We start from the raw sequence: 18,810 nt of genomic DNA, 5'->3' as shown, positions 1-18,810 counted from the left end.
TGGGACGACGCCTTCCCCCCGTCTTTGCTAAGAAAGGTTAGCAAAACTGATGAAGGTGAACACTGAACAGAGACTATTTTTATTTTATTAGATTTACTTTGCACCTCACATTTATCGTGGCTGTCCTAGCAGTGATGCTGTCCTAGCCATGATGTAATCTGCAATTAACTAGTCTCCTTTTGTCAGCCTGCATCATCAAAGCCTGTTTTTATGGAGTGTTAAGTCTAATATTTACAGTGTTAAATACTTGGACAATATTTAAATTGGTTTCATCACATACTATATTTAGTTGGAGTGATATTGTCTGGTTAACAGCAATGAAAACAATTCTGTTCTTTTGGGTTTTATATTTTGAGTGGGTATTAGGTAACTGGAAAATACGGTCATTATATTTGTCTAACATTTCTACAAGTTGTAACATGGCATTTCAATTTGGGCTTTAACTCATGAATTATCCGTACGCAAAACTCTTGAGAAGTTTCCAGGTTCAACATCCAAACAAGCACAGAGTTCAGTGGCATGTCTGAGAGGAAAGCAGCTTAATATTTATACACATACAGAGAAAAGTATGAAGACATTTTTCAGAGCCTTTTCTTTCCAGCAATGCTGCTGTTACACAAAGTCTGCTCCAAAGGTATTCTTCATGTCAAACAAAAATCACTACTAATGTGTGACCTAATCCCAGTCTCACAGAGACAGACATCGCTGCATTTCTGTGTGATTTGTGTTTGTCCCCACTTGTAGCTTATGTGGGCGATTGTGGCCACGCTCTCCTGAGTAATTTTGTCCTTCAAACCAAAGGGCATTGCTGTTATGCCAGCTTCTCATCGCTAGGAGCAAGGAACTCCTTCTTCAAATGATGAAGACGTCTTCTTTCTTCAAAGTACAGATCTTTTCTAGATGTTTTTGTTAATGTTTATGCATTAGAACAACTGCTATAAGGATTCTTTTTTCAGCTGCAGGGAATACTTTTTCCCTTCTTTTATGTCTTTAGCTTTTCTTTCTTTTCCTAGTGTTGGTGTTAAGGCATCTTTCCATCTCAGCTAAGTGATTTTTAGCTATCCCACTGAGCTACAGACTGGGCAAAGAAGAGATTCAGAGCAGCCCTGTGGAGAAGGACTTGGGGGTGCCGGTCGATGAGAAAATGAACATGAGCTGGCTTCAGTGTGCGCTCGCAGCCCAGAAAGCAACCGTATCCTGGGCCGCATCAAAAGGAGCGTGACCAGCAGGTCGAAGGAGGTGATCCTGCCCCTCTACTCTGCTCTTGTGAGACCTCACCTGGAGTATTGTGTGCAGTTCTGGTGTCCTCAACATAAAAAGGACATGGAACTGTTGGAACAAGTCCAGAGGAGGCCACGAGGATGATCAGGGGACTGGAGCACCTCCCGTATGAAGACAGGCTGAGGAAGTTGGGGCTGTTCAGCCTGGAGAAGAGAAGGCTGCGTGGAGACCTCATAGCAGCCTTCCAGTACCTGAAGGGGGCCTATAGGGATGCTGGGGAGGGACTCATCGTCAGGGACTGTAGTGACAGGACAAGGGGTAAGGGGTTAAAACTTAAACAGGGGAAGTTTAGATTGGATCTAAGGAGGAAATTCTTTCCTGTTAGGGTGGTGAGGCACTGGAATGGGTTGCCCAGGGAAATTGTGAATGCTCCATCCCTGGCAGTGTTCAAGGCCAGGTTGAACAGAGCCTTGGGTGACATGGTTTAGTGTGAGGTGTCCCTCCCCATGGCAGGGGCATTGGAACTAGATGATCTTAAGGTCCTTTCCAACCCTAACTATTCTATGATTCTGTGAGTTAGCCATTCTTCTCCTCGATGATCACAGCCATGGTCTCAGGGCCAGAACAATGCCTGTGCCATGTCCACCAGACATTTCTGCTCCGAAGTTGTCTATAGTTCTATGCAACAGAGAGAACCATGAAGGAGCATGGCATGGAGAAGGGTTTTCTCCTACTCTTAGAAAGGGTTGCTCACAAAACTGTGACTCTGACTCAGCTTTGTCGAGGTAGGCTTCTGTGCAGATGATCCCACTGACAAGAGCGAGCTTTAATCCCTTCAGACAGCCTTTTGAACTGCCCAGGAGCTATTTGACAAAGCCTGATGTAACTTCTGAAACACTGTAAACTTTTAGTCATCCATTCTATTTGTTTTTAGCAGAGGTTCTGCAGAAATCTACAGTCAGGCTACAGGAAACTAAGCACAAACCAAGGAATTTTGTTAGTTATTGTATGAAATGAAAATTTGTGTGCCTCTTCTTTTGAGAAGTCATTGGCTTTTGAGGTTTGAAATCTGCCTGGTTTAAGAGACTTTTAAAAGGAATCCAGTAAAGTCTGTTTCTCTCTGTGGGTTGCAGTTTCTCCTTAGCTCTGCAATGTGAGTTTGTTCACTGGACTTAAATCTGTAGTATGGAAGCAGTTCTACTTCGCCTTCTGCTTATACCAAAGCCTTCACAGATGTCATAAAACTGTTGCTTGTGCACAGTTGGCTGGAAGAGGGATGGGGATGGGAAAGGAAAATCCCATTTATGTGTAGTGTTGCCATGACTTGGTGACAAAAGTCTCAGTGTGTGCTTTTAAAGGAGCTTAGGTTTCTCCTGCTGAAGCTACAGCTTTCAGAGTATCTCACCAAAAGGGAAACTGACTCATCCAATAAATAAACTGTCAAAGCAATCACCAAATACAACATGCTTGAATTCACCATTCCTGGTAGATCACTTGGGTAAGGTTGCAGTCCACCTCTGGCTCCCTCCCATTCTCTCACTAGCTAAGTATTCCCGAAGGAAGCACGTCAAACAAGCAAGCTTTGCTTTGGCTTCAGTGCCAGGGTGAAATTGTCCAGCGCTAACAGAGTAACCTAGGGAGCACCAGAGCCCCTGAACAGTCACATCCAGAATGTAGAAGCCTCAACAGTATTTGTCTGTTTTCTTTTCTATATGCTTATGAACCATCCACGCTTATAGAAGTGGACACCTTTCCTCCAAAGGAAATAACACGCTGAGCACTTCATCCACAAACATTGATCTTGTTTTTTAAAACATTCTTGAGACTCTTAGAAAGGGTTTGAGTGGCCAAAGCTGAGATTTGCAATCGTTTTCCATTCTGTTCTTGCTTTTGCAGGTTGGACATCAGTACCCAGTGCCAAGCAAATCCACTTTTCAAGTATGCTATGGAAATGCCTGGTAAAGAAGTCACAGAATGCTGTGGGTATTGGAAAAATAAAGACCTGGGAACCTATGTCTTTTGCATCTTATTTACTGTTTTCCACATTGCCCTATGTCATTTTTGTATGAATTGTTTTATATAAATGACATAAAATGAAGCCTTTTGCCGCTCTCACTTAGTCAGAGAGTCTATTGCATATTATTTTTTAGGGAAAATATCCTTCCCCAGCAATCTTCAGGACAATTTTTGATCCTTTCAAAACATTGTTGGAGCAGAAAGAGTTTATTTCAGGCTTTTCTAAAGGACTGGGCCGGTTTTGGAAAATGAAAGGGAAAGGTTTAGTCATACTCCTTCATGAAACTGTGCTTTAATTTAAAGATGTCACAAGTTTTATGGCAGTCTTCATTTACTTTCACTTAGCCCCCACAAAGCAAGTATGACTTCCAGATTTGCTACAAAGCGAGTGAAAAAGCAGGAAATATAAACCAAACTTTGATTAAGATCCTGATTCTGCTGATTAAAATCAGTGGCCAAACACCCTCTGACTCTAGGGATCTGATTTGAACCTTTACGGCGCTGGACCTGCTCCAAACCCCACTAAAGTCAATAGGAGTTTTTCTTTCGAGCGCAGTCACTGGGTGTCTGTCTGCCTTTTTCTCTTTTAAATTATAAATCACCAGGAGGAGTTTAATCTTGCAGTTTTCAATGCCAGTGTGACATTTATTTTAGCTTTGGCTGTTGACAAAGCACCCCGCATCCTGCATTTCCCTGCTGGCAATCACATGTCTATTCTAACTCACATGTTACTTTCCGTCAGGGGTTTCGTTTTAATTGTTCTCTACTTATTGCCATCCACTTCTCCAGCTCTCCCTTTTCATCTGTCCATCACGTTTGGCAGCAAGAAAAATGGATCTATTTTGCAATACCAATTTCAGTGCCACTTGCCAGTCCAAATAAGAGTTGTGTATCTAACACACCATACAGGGGCTCAGTTTCTGGATTTTGTCTCAAGAGCTGTATTTTCTCAGCAGCTTATTAACAGCGTGTGTTTGGGGTGAAAATTAAGCAAATGGAAAAAGGATGTCACAGCAAGGAGCTGTATTGCAACACTTAGATTATTATATTGCATTAAGTTAAACAAAGACTGTTTAGCCGTGTTATGACTATGATTCTCATTCATTCCAGTCCCTTAAGAAAATGTATTTGAAAAGAGGCAACTTTGCTCAGTCAATTTCCCTTTGGTCAAAATGCTCCCAGGTGCCACTCTTGCGAATTTGACAGGGAGAAGAAAAATGAAGGGGGAGTAGAGCTTAAGGGGGAGGGCAAGGGGGCAGATTGCCATAACTCTGCTGATGCCAAGAATAAGAATAATGGGAACCGCTACAGATCGGAAACTTTCTTTTGGTCATTTATCAAGGCCATATTATTTTCTCATCTTTCACTGTCTTTGGAGCACATGTGTCAGGTGAACAAAAAAAGGCTACAAGGAATCTTGGATTGCACTCCACTTTCCCATAAAAATGTGCTGACCATCTCTCGTGTGCCTGAAGTCACCCATGCGGTGTTTAAACTGGCTCTGGATCCATAAATAGCCCCTGGACAAGGCTTTGAATTGCTCAGTCAAGGAAGGGGGTGACGTACAATTGCTCAGCACCAACTGGCTTTTCCCCACATCTGGCCAATGACTTTGTTGCCTAAATGGGAGCTGAGCAATCCTGGAAATTGGGCTCTAAGTAGAAAACATTCCCACTTCTGCTCCGTCAGTTCTGCTGGTGGGGAAATAAAGCACTGTGACTCTTTTACCACATGTGGGTTTCAGAATCATTTCTAAATCTGCCATACCTGAGCCATAGCTTGTGGAATAATTCCCATTATTCCGCATTCCTGATAAGGGTGGAAATGATGCAGGTGACTTTGATAAGATGAGCATCTTAGATTACCTGCTTTAAACACACCTTGCTTTATTCTACCTTGCAAATGCCTGGCTGGTTTCAAGCTTTAGCTTGAAAACTGACAGTTCTCAAACAGAAGGGACAACCACTGACCTCCACGGAGAAATCAGCCCTCTCTTATGCTGCAGTGGTGTGTGCTGTATCCTTTTTCCCTGTAGGATTTCCCACTTTCAGGTCTTGCTTCCACATCTTCACTTACATAGTGCCTGCACCTCTTACTTACCTAGACTGGGCATAAAGCTGTTTGAACTAGGTGTTTAACCAGATGATCTCCAAAGGTCCCTTCCAACCCTAAAAATTCCATGATTCTGTGAATATTACTTCCACTTTCCCAACAAGGGATGCTGCCTGCAGCCACACCATTCTCTATCAATCTGACAAACACATTTTGTTCCATGTCCTTCAATCACTACCTATATTATGCCAATCTTCTCCTGTTCCTGTTCACTCTTGAAAACTCACTTTTTCCATCATGGATACACATAATATGCGAGCTGTTAACAACCGGGCAGGTGAGGAGCTGTGTCTTGGCTCCTAAAACACACCCTGCTTGTGGCCTACTGATAATTGCGCATCTGACCACAACAGCCACATTATTTCAGACTCCATCCACCCTTCCATCCATTTCTTACATGTGTGCTGGATCCAGGGCTGATCTTGAATGGCATCCAAGGGAGAAAACTCACCCGGCTTCAGGGCATGAAAAAATGGGCAACACTAAACAATACGTGTTCTTAAGCTGTGAAACTGCTTGCCACAGGAAACTGTGGATACAAAGAGATTTAGAATTAGCTGGATAAATTCCTGGAAGCAAAATTCACCAGGGGCTATTAAATACAAAGACCCTATGTCTGGCTCCGGAAATCCCAGCACCACAAATCACTGGCCCTGAGCCACGACCTGCATGCCTTGTTCTGACATCCTTCCTCAAGTACCTACTGCGGCTGGCTGCCATAGACAGGCTATTGGGCTGGATGGACCTTTGGTCTTTACCAGTTTGGCCATTCCTCTCCTTTCTCTATTAATAGATGAGCTGGGACTTGAATATCACATTCGGCACTGATGGCATTCTATCAGCAGCACTCTCCAAGCTGCTTCTGCCACGACATCTGGCCATCACATAGCACCTGAAGCACATTAAGCTTTTTCAGCAGGTAATAAACCCCTGGATAGTGCATGGCAGGCGAGCCCCCGTCTCTAAATACCCACCATGGACATTGCTTTCTCCAGCAATTGCTGGAGCCTGGTTTAGATTAAACTACTTCAGACCAGCAACTGCAGAAGGGCAAGGCTGGAAAGGGAAGTCTCTCTTGTTTTGTTTGGGCTCTTTGTTTTTCCTGCTGATTGGTTGTTTTGGGCTTGTTTGTATTTTGGCAAGTTATTTAAAGGACAAATATAAGGCTAGACAGATGAATGCATCAAGGAGGTCAGCCAACTTCTCAGGCTACTGTCTTTTTCCAGCTGTTCCAGATGAGAAAAGGGATCAGGCACGGCTGTATCTCCCTGGTTGCTTTCCACAACGTAAAGTAGACTTCTTTGATATAAAGCAAGGGGTTAGAAAGGTTAGAGGATGCTGGGGTGACGACGCAATACAGGCCACCAGACAGACTCCTCTCCCTGTTGGGCAATTGCTGTTTCCAGAGCTATTCCCAGCGTCATATATTGAGGACCACTGTCTGTCAGAGACCTGAAACAGAGCTGAACCGTTCAGCTCTGGGTCTGGGGATAATATGGACCTGAAGCGTTCCTTCAGCATATGGCTTCCCAAACTCCATGTATTTATAGGGAAGTCTGGGGTACAGCAGTGGAAAACTCCTTGTGAGACATGGGTCATGTCAGACTGTCCCCTGCAGTCCTCTCTCTGGAGGGCACCATGCACAGGTTGCCCAGCCCCATCAATGTGCAGCCAAGGGTATGAGCATAAATACACCAGATGACCATGAACAGGGGGAAGGTGAAGCACGGCATCCTTTTCACACATTAGATAGGGAGGAACAGGGTTAGCCTCAGTGGAAGGTGACACCTCCACTTCATCTGAGATCCCCTGGGAATTATTCCCCTTTTGTTCTGTTTCTTCTCTGTAAGTGGGGTAGCTTACATATACCATGTAAGCTGATATATGAAAGACAGAAGGGAGGAAGAGAAGTAAAAAAAGAAGGAATGAAAGCAGGAAGGAAGATGGAAGGAAGGAGAAATAAGGAAAAAAAGGAAAGAAAAGAAGGGGAAAAAAAGAAACCAAGGAAGAAGAACAAGAAGGAAAAGAAAGAGAAAAAAGAAAAGGGAAAGGAAAAGAAAAAGAAGGAAAAAAAAAAAAAAAGGAGAAGGAGAAAGAAAAGAAAAAAGAAAAAGTAGAAGAAAAAGAAAAAATAGAATGGGCAGCTACACATTTCTGATGACAGCTGCACAAATGTGCCTTATTCTGGCAGATCTCTCAATTAAAATCAAGCCACCCTAATTTAAGGGGAAAATAAACACAGGCCTGATGTTATGTGCTTTGCTTTCAAAAGGAATCAGCCTGAGGAGAGGCAGCAGGGCCCTTAGCTCGGCAGGGCTCGCTGGAAGGGAGAGGCAGATCTTGCTGCATCTGCTGCTGCCCCCTGATGCAGCACCTTGTCCCCGCAGCAATGCGGGGCCCCGGGGCGGAGGGTCCCGGGGCTACGGGGCTGGGGGGAATGGGTAGGACGGTTCAGCGCAGTGGCTCACTGTTCCTGTTTGACTGAGTCCGTATCAGCCAGAGACCACAAGAGAGAGCTCAGCCTCTGCCCAGCACTGTCCCTCGCAGGGAAGAATGAGGAAGTTGCAGACACATCCATGTGTTCACATGTTTTTGTCCTCCCACGTTTTTAGTTAAAAATGAGGGCACTTTGCACACAGCTGTTCCAAAACTGCTGGTGAATAGGATAAGAGGCTGCTTTTTGAGCGAGCAAGCTGTGTCGTTCACACGGAATTCACAGGGTTACTGCAGTGCTCTGGCTTTACTGCAGGGCTCCTGCACTCTCCAGGATGGGAAAGATGAGTGCTTCCATGACTGCCTGATGGCTACAGCCCTACCTAACAGCAAAACTTTCTTAAAAGCCCCTGTTCATCCTTCTGCTGTTGTCTTTCTTGCTCTTCTCAATGTATTCATGGTGAAATAAGAATCCACCTTTGGAGGAGAAAAGAGCTGAAATCAAATGAGTTACCTCACACACTGAGCTCCAGCTGTCTCCTGTGCTGATGAAACTATTCATGGAACAGTAGACACTCTCTGTGCTCCTTAGGGACCAGATAACATGGCATAGGCAAACCTCTATAGTTACCCTTGGGGCTCTTGCAGACCTGCACAAGCCAAGTACAACCACACCACAAACCAGCAGCACAGGGATGCAGAGGTCCAAGGGTCTGGGTCAGTTACCCAGGCTGGGCATTTAAAATGCTCATTGGCTGCACAGAATGAATCCTCCTGAAGTTTCAGGGGAGGAAAAAGATGAAAGAATGTAAAGAAAAACAAAAGGAGAAACGTGCAAACCCTTCAGCATGCGCTATCGTGGATTCGGCTCAGGATTGCAGAGGTTCAGGAGATCAAAGCAGTAGCGACCAGAAGGGGCAAACCAGAGACAGCACACAGATAAAAGATGAAAGCCAAAGGAAGCTTGGCTAGAGGGCTGACATTGGTAAATGAGGAACTGGGGTTGGATTAAACTGATAACGCTTGATGTGTTGTCTAGTCCCTTGTTTGGCTCCATTGGTTTCTGCAGAGCTGAAGCTCTGGGTGTCAGGGGCGAGGGGATGGATGTCGATGGGCAACACACAATATTTCCATTTCTTTAGCTTGCCAAGACAAACTTCTGTGCCTGAGTTACCTCTGTGCTGCCTGCGGAAGGCTGCAAGGAGCTGGGATGGAAAGTACCCTCCTGGGTGCAAAACACTGCTCAGGGGGACAGTGCACCCAGATTGAGCTGTGCTGCAGGCTCCCTGGAGACACCCTGCTGGGATGCACTACCTACTCGGCCTTGCACCTTTGTGCAGGGGTCCAGCTGGTGCACAGTGCTCCCTTACACCCTGGATCAGGTGTGGATCTGGTCCTTGGGCAATAGGGCTGTTTTAAGCTGATGGGGCATCTTTGGGAATGTTATGTATTGATATAAATTGTTCCTATTGCCTGGCCTGAGAGGACAACCAGTTGCATTAGCAGAACCAATCACAGCCTCTTGACGGAGGATCAATTAATCAGTCAGTGCATCTGGGAATGGGTGGATCCGCTCATTTGGGCAGCTCCTTAAAGAAAGCTCCTCCAGAAGCTCCCTATGGGTGCCCTGTAAGAGCTGGGATTTGCATCTTCCCTTTCTGTGAGGCAGCCCACAAAGGCCATCAGTTGGGAGGAGGAGGAGGAGGAGGAGGAAGAAGAAGGAAAACAGTGAAAAGAAGGGCAAGATTATTTCAGAAGAGGATGTGGAGGTGGAGTTGTGGTGTGGAAGAGTGAGATGGTTCTGTTGCAGGACTGACTGGGAGCGAGGAAGGAAGGGAGCAAGGAAGGGGCCTTTCTGAGCAGTGGGGACTGAAAACGAAAAGCAAGAGATAATTACAGGTTAATTCTTGCTTCTGCATCTATCTGGTGGTGCGGGGAGTTGCTGCAGCCCAGCAGTGTGATGGGTCGTGGGGGAGGCTTTGGTGTGGAGGGGGAGCAGGGATTGCTCCCTGTATTCTGAGCTACTCTGCCTAAAATATGTTTGGGACTGGGATGTGCACGGGTGAGCCTGAAGTCATTTTCTAACGTGATGCCACATCTAAATCATGGAATGGTTTAGGTTGGAAGGGACCTTAAAACTCATCCAGTTCCAGCCCCTGCCACAGGCAGGGACACCTCCCATTAGACCAGGTTGCTCCAAGCCCCTGTGTCCAACCTGGCCTTGAGCACTGCCAGGGATGGGGCAGCCACAGCTTCTCTGGGCACCCTGTGCCAGCACCTCAGCACCTTCACAGGGAAGAGCTTCTGCCTAAGAGCTCATCTCAGTCTCCCCTCTTTCAGTTTAAATCCATTGCCCCGTGTCCTATCACTCCACGCCCTTGTGAAAACCCTCTCCAGCTTTCTTATAGGTCCCCTTTAAGTACTGGAAGCTGCTCTAAGGTCTCTGCAGAGCCTTCTCTTTTGAATCACTTTGTGGTTTGAGAGGTCAGACGGGTGGTGGGGGGGAGGAGAGATGTGGCCTGTGAATTGGTTGAGTTCCTTTCTCCTGTGCATGGAAGGGTGAGCACCGCGTCCTCCCCAGCCAGTTCCCTCTGCCCTTGCTGGGGCACCGAGTGCGTTCACCCCCCGCTCGGGGCGAAGAGCGGGGAGCTCCCATGGCTGCGCGGTGGTGAGGCCGTGCCGGGCTCAGCCGGTGCCTGCGGGCTGCCCTCGGGAAACCCGGCATTCCCCCATGAGCCGCCGGGAAGCGGCCCCTCCGCGATCTCCAGCTGCCATCTGGTGGTAGCTGCGCCGGGCCGGAGCCGGGCAGCGCGCCCCGGGCACCTCCCCGTGCGCCAAGCCGGGCATCCCTGGGGGCCAGCGACCTGCCGGAGCCACGCGAGTGGCAAAGAGCTGTCTGAGCGGAAGGGACCTCGTCTCAAGGTGCCTTGGGGTGAATCAACCCTGTTCCACCGGAGCACTGAAGGACAAGCGGGGTCTGAGTGCTGCAGTGAACTTAATGATTTATTGGAGGCTAACGTGTTCCTGGAGAGCTGTTAAACCTGCCTTGGGGAGGTGGGGAAAAGGTGGGAAACAATCTGTTAAAGCGTGTTTCGGCTGCTTTCTGGTCACTTAGGTGCAGAAAAGCAAGTTGGCAGAAAGTGAAGCGGTTATTGAGAGCTCGGGTCTTTAAAGGGTTTGGGGTTTAGGGTGTCTTTGTTTGTCTTTAATTGAGTTGTGCAACTTCAGAGCTGTTCTGCTGCATATTTGCTAAAGAGGACACAAGTCAGACACGTCCCAGGCCTATCACATGAATACAGGCTGTGTGTCACAGTGTGAACAGTGGGTTCACTGCTGTTTGCAGCACTGGTTGGGCAGGAAACACCTTCTCCCTGCCCGCAGGCCCACATTGCAACTGCCCCTCTTATCTTGGACCTTGTCAGGTATATCACCTAACGCGGTGGTCAGGCCTGGCCTGTTGTGTGACCTGCAGCAGACACCCATCCCTCCGCATGCAGCTCAACACATCAGCCCTTCTGCTTTAGGTTAGTGGATAGAGCTAATGGCTATGCAAATGTCCCAGACAGCCAGGCCCTGTGAGCCTGTTCCCTCCTTCCCTGCATGCAGGACACTTGTAGGTGGGAAGAGAAAAGCCACAGATGCTGCCAGAGGTGATCTGAGCAATTTCTTTCCCTGGATGTGGAAAGGAGATTTCCTGGGGTGATCACAGGGAGGAGGTGGCAAGGATCCATTGGTCCTTCTGAGCATCGCATCCTAGGGGATGCATTGGTTAACACCAACTAAACATGATAGAGGACTAATAGTTTTGAATATATGAAGGCCTTACAAGGTTCATGAAAATAACTGATGGAGCAGAGGAGAAAGACCCTGTCAGTCCTACCAGCAAAGATAAAGTGAGCTTTAACTCTCATTAGCTAAGAGAAAATCCACAGCAGCAGTTGTACTCTGACCACTAGAATGGGTATGTGAGACCTCACCCCTTCCTCTGACACCAGACCCTCCTATCATAGGGCATACACCCAAAGGAAAGCAAGTTTCAGCAGTTTAATTGCTCACAGGAGAGCTTGTTTCTTGGGGTCTTCCTGGGGACCTGTACTTGGAGCTGCAGCTTGGAAGGCTGCACATTGAAGAGCAGAGACTGTGTCAGGAGAGCAGGGGGGTGTAGGAGTGGAGCCTCACCTGAGTGCCAGCAGCATTCCTGTGGAACTGGTGAGGCTTATTGTTTTCCCTGAAGTCCCAGTTTTGGGAGTGATGGGACTGCTGTAAGCATCCCATCCTGGATTTCATGCCAGTATGGGACTTGCTGCTAGAACTCCTTGTGGTGAAGTGTCAAAATGCATCCTCTGGGAAGAGAAACCAGAAGGAATAAAAAAACCCTTCACTGCTAAAAAAGAGAAGAAATCTCATGATATCCAAGCCAATATCATCCTGTTCTGGCCCCCAACTCAGGCATTTTTAAGGCTTGGAGTTGGCAGTAACGAAACTCCACTGACGCTTTGGCCGAGAATAAGGGCATTATTTCTTTTGTCCTGGCCACTGTCCCAAACCGGATGATTCCCTTTCCATGTACTCCAAACCCTCCCCTGGAAATCCAGCTCCACATGGGGCTCTTTAATACATTTTGTCCTCAGCTTCTCCAGGGCATCACGAAGCAGCGGCTTCCTCCCACGCTAGGTCTCATCACAGTGTGCGAGTTGATGGCAGTAGTTTATCAAGTCCGATGTGCTCCTCAGGACACAAGCTGCTCGACTCAGGTACACGAGTGGTATAAGTTATTGTTGTAGTTGTTATTTTCACGGTGAACGTTAGCACTGGGGGTGTTGCTGGGGAATGTCATAGTCTTTCTATCTCATTCCAACCTCTTTTTTTATATGGCAGCTACAAAACACGATTTGAAACTGGACCAGAGACTTCTTACTTTCATTTTAGTTTTGTTTTAAGGAATCCCATCCCTGGGGGGAGCTTTCATCTTGGGATGCTGATTAGCTGTTGCAAGTTGACAGGGAGCAAAGCGGCTTTCTCTGTAGTGGTCCCAAGTCCTTTCGCCTAATCAAGCCAGCACTGCAGGCTGTGTGTGGAGGAAGTGTAACCCTATCTGACTGCCTGACAACTTCTGCAGTTCCAGACTTTGTTTCCTCAGTCCCCACAAACTGTAACAAACCATTAACTTTGATTTTATTCCCCCTCCCACTTCTCTCCCCCTTCCTTCCTTCTGTCAGTAACCATTTTGGCTCAGCCTTCCTCTCTGGTTCTTTTCCTTAGGGATAGTAACTCTGAAGACGGTACTCACTTCATATATATCCTTTATCCGTAGAGCGTTTTGACATCTGTTTTATCGACGAGTCAAAGGAAATGCAGCATCCTTCGAAAATTCTTCTTTCTACAAAAAAGTTGTATCTTATCTGTCCAGTTTGCTTTGAAAAGTGTTCCAGCTAGAAATGAACAGACAGACTTTGTGGGAAGCTCTTGCTGAAGCTAAAAAGAGGGTCTTGGAGCTATAGGGTTTGACTTGAAACCCATGGATTTCATTTCCAGTTCCATGAGTCCATAGCAATGTGGGAAACGACAATGAAAGATAATTGTCTTTGAGTGAGCCTGGATGGGGAAAGATCTTAGCTGTGTTCATAGACAGCTCACTGGAGCAAGAGGAGCTGCTGCCCCAGACCTCGAGACTGCATTCAAGGGAGAGTCAGCAGCCAAATCATGCTGGCGAAGATATTTCCCCTGGGGCCCTGCTGCAGACATGGGGAACAGACACTGAGTGAGAAGCTGCACATGGGGTAGGGAACGAAGGAGCGCTGAAGATCGTGGGGAAGACCTTGTAGCTTTAATAAATGCCCTGCAGAGCTCTGAGGGAAAATGCCGGCTGGGAAGGAACTTTTCCTTGCTTCCTCCTGTTGGACTTCAGTGTTTCCAAACAAGGAGGTGAAGTCTGGTACAAACCTGCTGGTGAGAACCACCAGTAACACTGACTGATCTGTCGCAAGGGTGAGCATCCTTATCCTGCCTCCTGACTCTAAAATGAAGCATCACATTCTTCCTTGCCATTTTGCCCTGACATAAAAAAGATGGATTTTCTACATAGACCCCAAGTGGAGGTGGATCAAGCTGCTGATATCTGCCTGAATCCGCAGTTCCAAAGCATCCAGACTGTTGATGCCTGTCATTTTGTCATGGGGCATTTTCTCTTGAAATGGACCACAGTGAAAGTTCAAATGCGTTGGATCACTTTAGTTTTGTGTAGGGAGTGCTATTTTACATCAAAATCATTCAGTAAAGACACTTTTCCCCACGGTGTGATCTGTAAAACGTTTGTGCGAGGTCATACTGGGAAGTGCTCTGTTCCCTGCCCCATAGGAGCTTTCCAGCTCATTGCACACCACCTCCACTTTACCAGTGTTGTTCTAAGTTCCTTGTGATTCCCAGACAATGGATTGCAGGAGAACATAAAAGGAAACCGGTTGCTCTTGTCGTACATACCAAACATGACATCCAGAGGGACCTTGACACGCTTGTGAGGTGGGCTGATGCCAACCTTATGAAGTTCAACCACGACAAGTGCAAGGTCCTACACCTGGGTCGGAGCAATCCCAGGCACAGCTACAGGTTGGGCAGAGAAGAGATTCAGAGCGGCCCTGCAGAGAAGGACTTGGGGGTGCCGGTCGATGAGAAAATGAACATGAGCCAGCTTCAGTGTGCGCTCGCAGCCCAGAAAGCAACCGTATCCTGGGCTGCATCAAAAGGAGCGTGACCAGCAGGTCGAAGGAGGTGATCCTGCCCCTCTACTCTGCTCTTGTGAGACCTCACCTGGAGCATTGTGTGCAGTTCTGGTGTCCTCAACATAAAAAGGACATGGAACTGTTGGAACAAGTCCAGAGGAGGCCACAAGGATGATCAGGGGACTGGAGCACCTCCCGTATGAAGACAGGCTGAGGAAGTTGGGGCTGTTCAACTTGGAGAAGAGAAGGCTGCGTGGAGACCTCATAGCAGCCTTCCAGTACCTGAAGGGGGCCCATAGGGATGCTGGGCAGGGACTCTTCGTCAGGGACTGTAGTGACAGGACAAGGGGTAAGGGGTTAAAACTTAAACAGGGGAAGTTTAGATTGGATATAAGGAGGAAATTCTTTCCTGTTAGGGTGGTGAGGCAGTGGAATGGGTTGCCCAGGGAGGTTGTGAGTGCTCCATCCCTGACGGTGTTCAAGGCCAGGTTGGATGAATCCTTGTGTGGGATGGTTTAGTGTGAGGTGTCCCTGCCCATGGCAGGGGGGTTGGAACTGGATGATCTTGAGGTCCTTTCCAACCCTAACTATTCTATGATTCTATGCACTTTGCAGGGGCTGTGAAGCATTCCCTTACCTGTATTGTAGAGCTTTACTTTCCTTTACTTTCCTTTACTTACCTTTGCTGTAGAGCATTACTTTCCCAGGCAGTATGGCTTCCTCCTCCTGCCCTCCCCTTTGGCTGGCTGTCATCTTCAGAGGCACCAGAGAGGATAAAATGAGGTGGGCCTGTTCTTACTGCAACTCCTCCATCTCTTTTGCTTGTTGATTCATTATTACTTAATCTTCATCTTGCTGGCAGTGGATAATTGACACAGCTCTCAACAGACTCCATTGTGGAGCGTCACCATGAACACAGTGATTCACAGCTTGGATCTTGGGGCTTATGTGGCTTTCTTTTCCTTGGTGTTTCTCACATTTGTACTCCAAGCCTGAGCCATTGCGGTTTCCAGAAAAGCAATACCCAGGCTCCTAATACAAACCATGACTGGATCTCTTCGTATCTTAAATGCTTTAAAAATGGTCTTATAAAAAGATTTATTCCCTGGGCCTTTACCCAGACTCCTGCGTGGAGTTGGTACAGACATTATGTAATAGCTAAATCTTCATTAGTTCTGTTTGCTTTGTGCCTTCGTGACAATGATGAAGGCTGTAAATAAGTATGTTGTCCTGTCTTAACAAGGATAGCGTATCCATCAATAAGGACACTTACTCTGCTGAGATCTTTCCAAGGCTGTACAGGGGAGTAAATTAAAGAGAGAACAGCATCCTTCATCTAAAGCGTCCTTGTTCTGTCACTTAATGTTTCACCCTTGCTAATATCTTTCAAAGTCTGGCTGTTACTCAGAAAAGTCACTCAGTAAATGTGACATATTTTATCCATCCTGAGTCTATTTGGTCCTAGAATGATTTTTCTAGGCAGCTGCGGCTGGAAGCGCAGGTTGACACTCCTGTGCTTTCTCACCTTCACCCAGCAATCACAGAAGATTCCCAGTGGGATGCATGAGGACAGAAGTGGTGACAAGGGGAGTTATGGCGGCTCAGCTGAACAGGGAGGTGCAAGCCTTTGTTTGAGGTGGAAGATGAGGCACCTGGATAAAGGCACATGGGATGAGACTCCACTCCCTGTAGTGCTTGCTTCACCTTAGACTGACTGGTTGGTAACACCATGCTTAGCCCAAGGCTAAGCCCTCTCACTTAACCGTCCCAGTTAAGTGCAGCAAAACCTATATGCTAGCTTTAAACTGCCCTGAATGTCAAGATGCTCCTTAATATACACACAGGTGACAGGGTCATGGGTCCATAGTGCTCAGGCAGGAGCTACAAGTGATCTCTGGGATAGAGTGGGAGGGGGGAAGAACTGGTCAGTGCTTGCAGCTCCCTGCTGAGGAGAAAGCCCAAACCAAGCGCATCCCGGGTGAGCCCACCTGCCTGTGCACCAGCATTGCATGGCTGAAACTGAATAAAAGCATCCTCAGTGTGACTCTTCCCTCACCCCAGGAGTGGACAGGAGCAGCCTGCAGCGCACAGAGCTGTGAGCTTTCTCCCTGGTGTGAGGGATGCATAAAGGAGCCTGCTGCGGTACCGAGGTTCCCATCACAGTCAGCTCTTCTGCAAGGCATTTACACCACTGCCTTCAGCACAGGTACCCCTGACTCACCCCAAGGATAAAGCAAAAGAAATAATGCAAGGAGTTTTGCAGTGATGGACTCGCTCCAGGCTTATGGGACAGTCCAGGAGTGAAAATCAGGATGTGGCCTGCAGAGGGAAGAAAAGAGCTGCAGTAGCATCGCCACAGCTTCCCGGGGGTCTGCTCTTGTGCTGTTCCTCGGGAGCAGGCTCTGAGCTGAATAGCTTGCCTTTAAACATTAAATACATTTAAAGCCCATTCATATCAAAGCAAAATTAAACTGCTGGATTTCATTCAGGAGTCTTTCCCCCTGAGAAAGGGCTGAGAAGAAATAGTGGTTTTGCTGAATGCGTCACCCATCCAGCACGCAGCAAAAATCCCCCCAGGAGGGAAGGTGAGAAGTGAGGCTTGGCTCTCGCCGTGCCTCATTGCATTGTTATCTGTATAGAAGCCAATTTCTCAATCCATTTAGAAATGCACTAATTGTCATTGGAGCTATTTGCTGACACCTGCGAAGCAGCTCCGTAATGAAGAGGAAGTCCATTTATGCGTTAACGTTTGCGGAAATAATTGCCTGTCACTTAACTGAGCATCCTTTGCCCCACAAACACTTGCTCTCCAGCACACTGTAGGGATGGGGTTTTGAGCTGCACACTTTGAAACGCCACTTACAATCTGTATTCGCTGAAGGGCTCATTCTTAGCAGCTGTGACACGAGCGAGGGAGCACACTCCACAAGAGAACACCAAACGTGCTGTCACTTCTGCTGCAAGGAGAGGGGAGTGTGTTAACTGTGCTGCGGGAGGCCTCGGGCGGCTCTAAGGTACTGCTGGAACTGTGATGTTTAACAGGGCTGCTGCTCCTCTGCAGCCTGCCCTGCGCCTCTGCTGTGCATCGCGGTGGTGCTGGGAGAGGTGGCTGCAGGGCTTGGTGCTGATGGAACCATCTCTGGCCGAGGAGATGACACACGAGGTAGCCCCAGCCCCACTGTGTGAGCTGCAGAGGCTGTCTCTGATCGCTCTTTGCCAGCCTTGCTTCAAGCCACCATGAGGGCAAAAGAAAGGCCACATGAAGCCAGGCGTGCACCAAGGAGTTCGAGTCCTGGAGGGAGGAGGAAAGCATTTTTTGGGAGGTAGATGAGGGATGGGGAGAGGATGGAGATCTGTATTCCCCAGCTTAGCCCTCTGTGCCCATTGCCTCCATGAGCCAACACCTCCACCAGCGCCTGTTCATGCCCTGCAACCTCTCTGTGCCCTGTGCTCACCAGCTCGCTCCTCCCCACCATGCCCAGCACTTCTCCTGCCACCACCACTGCTCAGATAACATAAGCCAAACCATCCCTTAGCTTTGTGAAAGCAGCTTTGCCTACATGACTGAGAGGCTTTGGTGTGCTCTGCTGCTGGGGAAGATATAGCTATAGCAGTTAACAAGAGCATTCAGGGTGCCTTGCCAGGCCCCATGCAGATAAGCAGGAGCAAAGGAGTTGCCTGCCTCAGAATCAATAGAGATCTGCCCATGGGCACCTACTGGGCTTATATTGCTGCAATATCTTTCACTTCAATAGCTGCCTGCTTGTTTGTCAGCTGTGCTGAATGTGTATTGTTTCCTGAGCACATGAATTCCCCCATGGGTTCCCAGGGCAAGGAGTGCCACCTCTCCCAGGGCTGGAATAGCTGCCAGTATTGACTTCAAAGTGCATGGAGTGGGAGATAAGCACTGCCCTGCTGTTGGGACACACCACGCACCTCGCACTGTGCACCCCACTTCTCATCCAGAGCTCCTGCTGGGAGCCAGAGCGAGTGTCACACAACACCGGCGTGCGTCATCCCTGCGGCTGTGGGCAGGGACAGCAGCCACATCCCATGGGAAGTGTGGGAGGAGCGCCCCTCTGCAGCCAGCCCCAAGGAGCGGAGCAACTCCAGCCACAACAGGATTGAAGGCACGAGGGCCACAAGACCGCTGAGCAGTGAAGCGGGTGAAGCACGGATGCGGATGCACTTGAGGTATGGTCCGCATTCGAGGTGCAGCCACCGCGATCCTACCCTAGCTCACCAGCAATGGGGTTGGCCATTATGGCTTGGGATGATCCAGTTGGTGTGATAACACCCAACAGCACCC

At 47.9% G+C, this 18,810-nt stretch overlaps 1 long non-coding RNA gene across 1 annotated transcript in view; it reads left to right on the top strand.

Annotated features, from left to right (window-relative positions):
* Positions 1-3,144, top strand: part of LOC136010832 (uncharacterized) — a 48,393-nt gene extending 45,249 nt beyond the window's left edge. The window contains exon 3 of the long non-coding RNA XR_010611022.1: positions 3,118-3,144. This is a non-coding gene — a long non-coding RNA (uncharacterized LOC136010832). The remainder of the gene's footprint in view (positions 1-3,117) is intronic.
* Positions 3,145-18,810: the final 15,666 nt, after the last annotated feature.

The sequence above is a fragment of the Lathamus discolor genome, chromosome 3, assembly GCF_037157495.1.
Source record: "Lathamus discolor isolate bLatDis1 chromosome 3, bLatDis1.hap1, whole genome shotgun sequence".
Classification (NCBI taxonomy): domain Eukaryota; kingdom Metazoa; phylum Chordata; class Aves; order Psittaciformes; family Psittacidae; genus Lathamus; species Lathamus discolor.
This window is presented reverse-complemented; position numbering and strand designations above follow the sequence as displayed.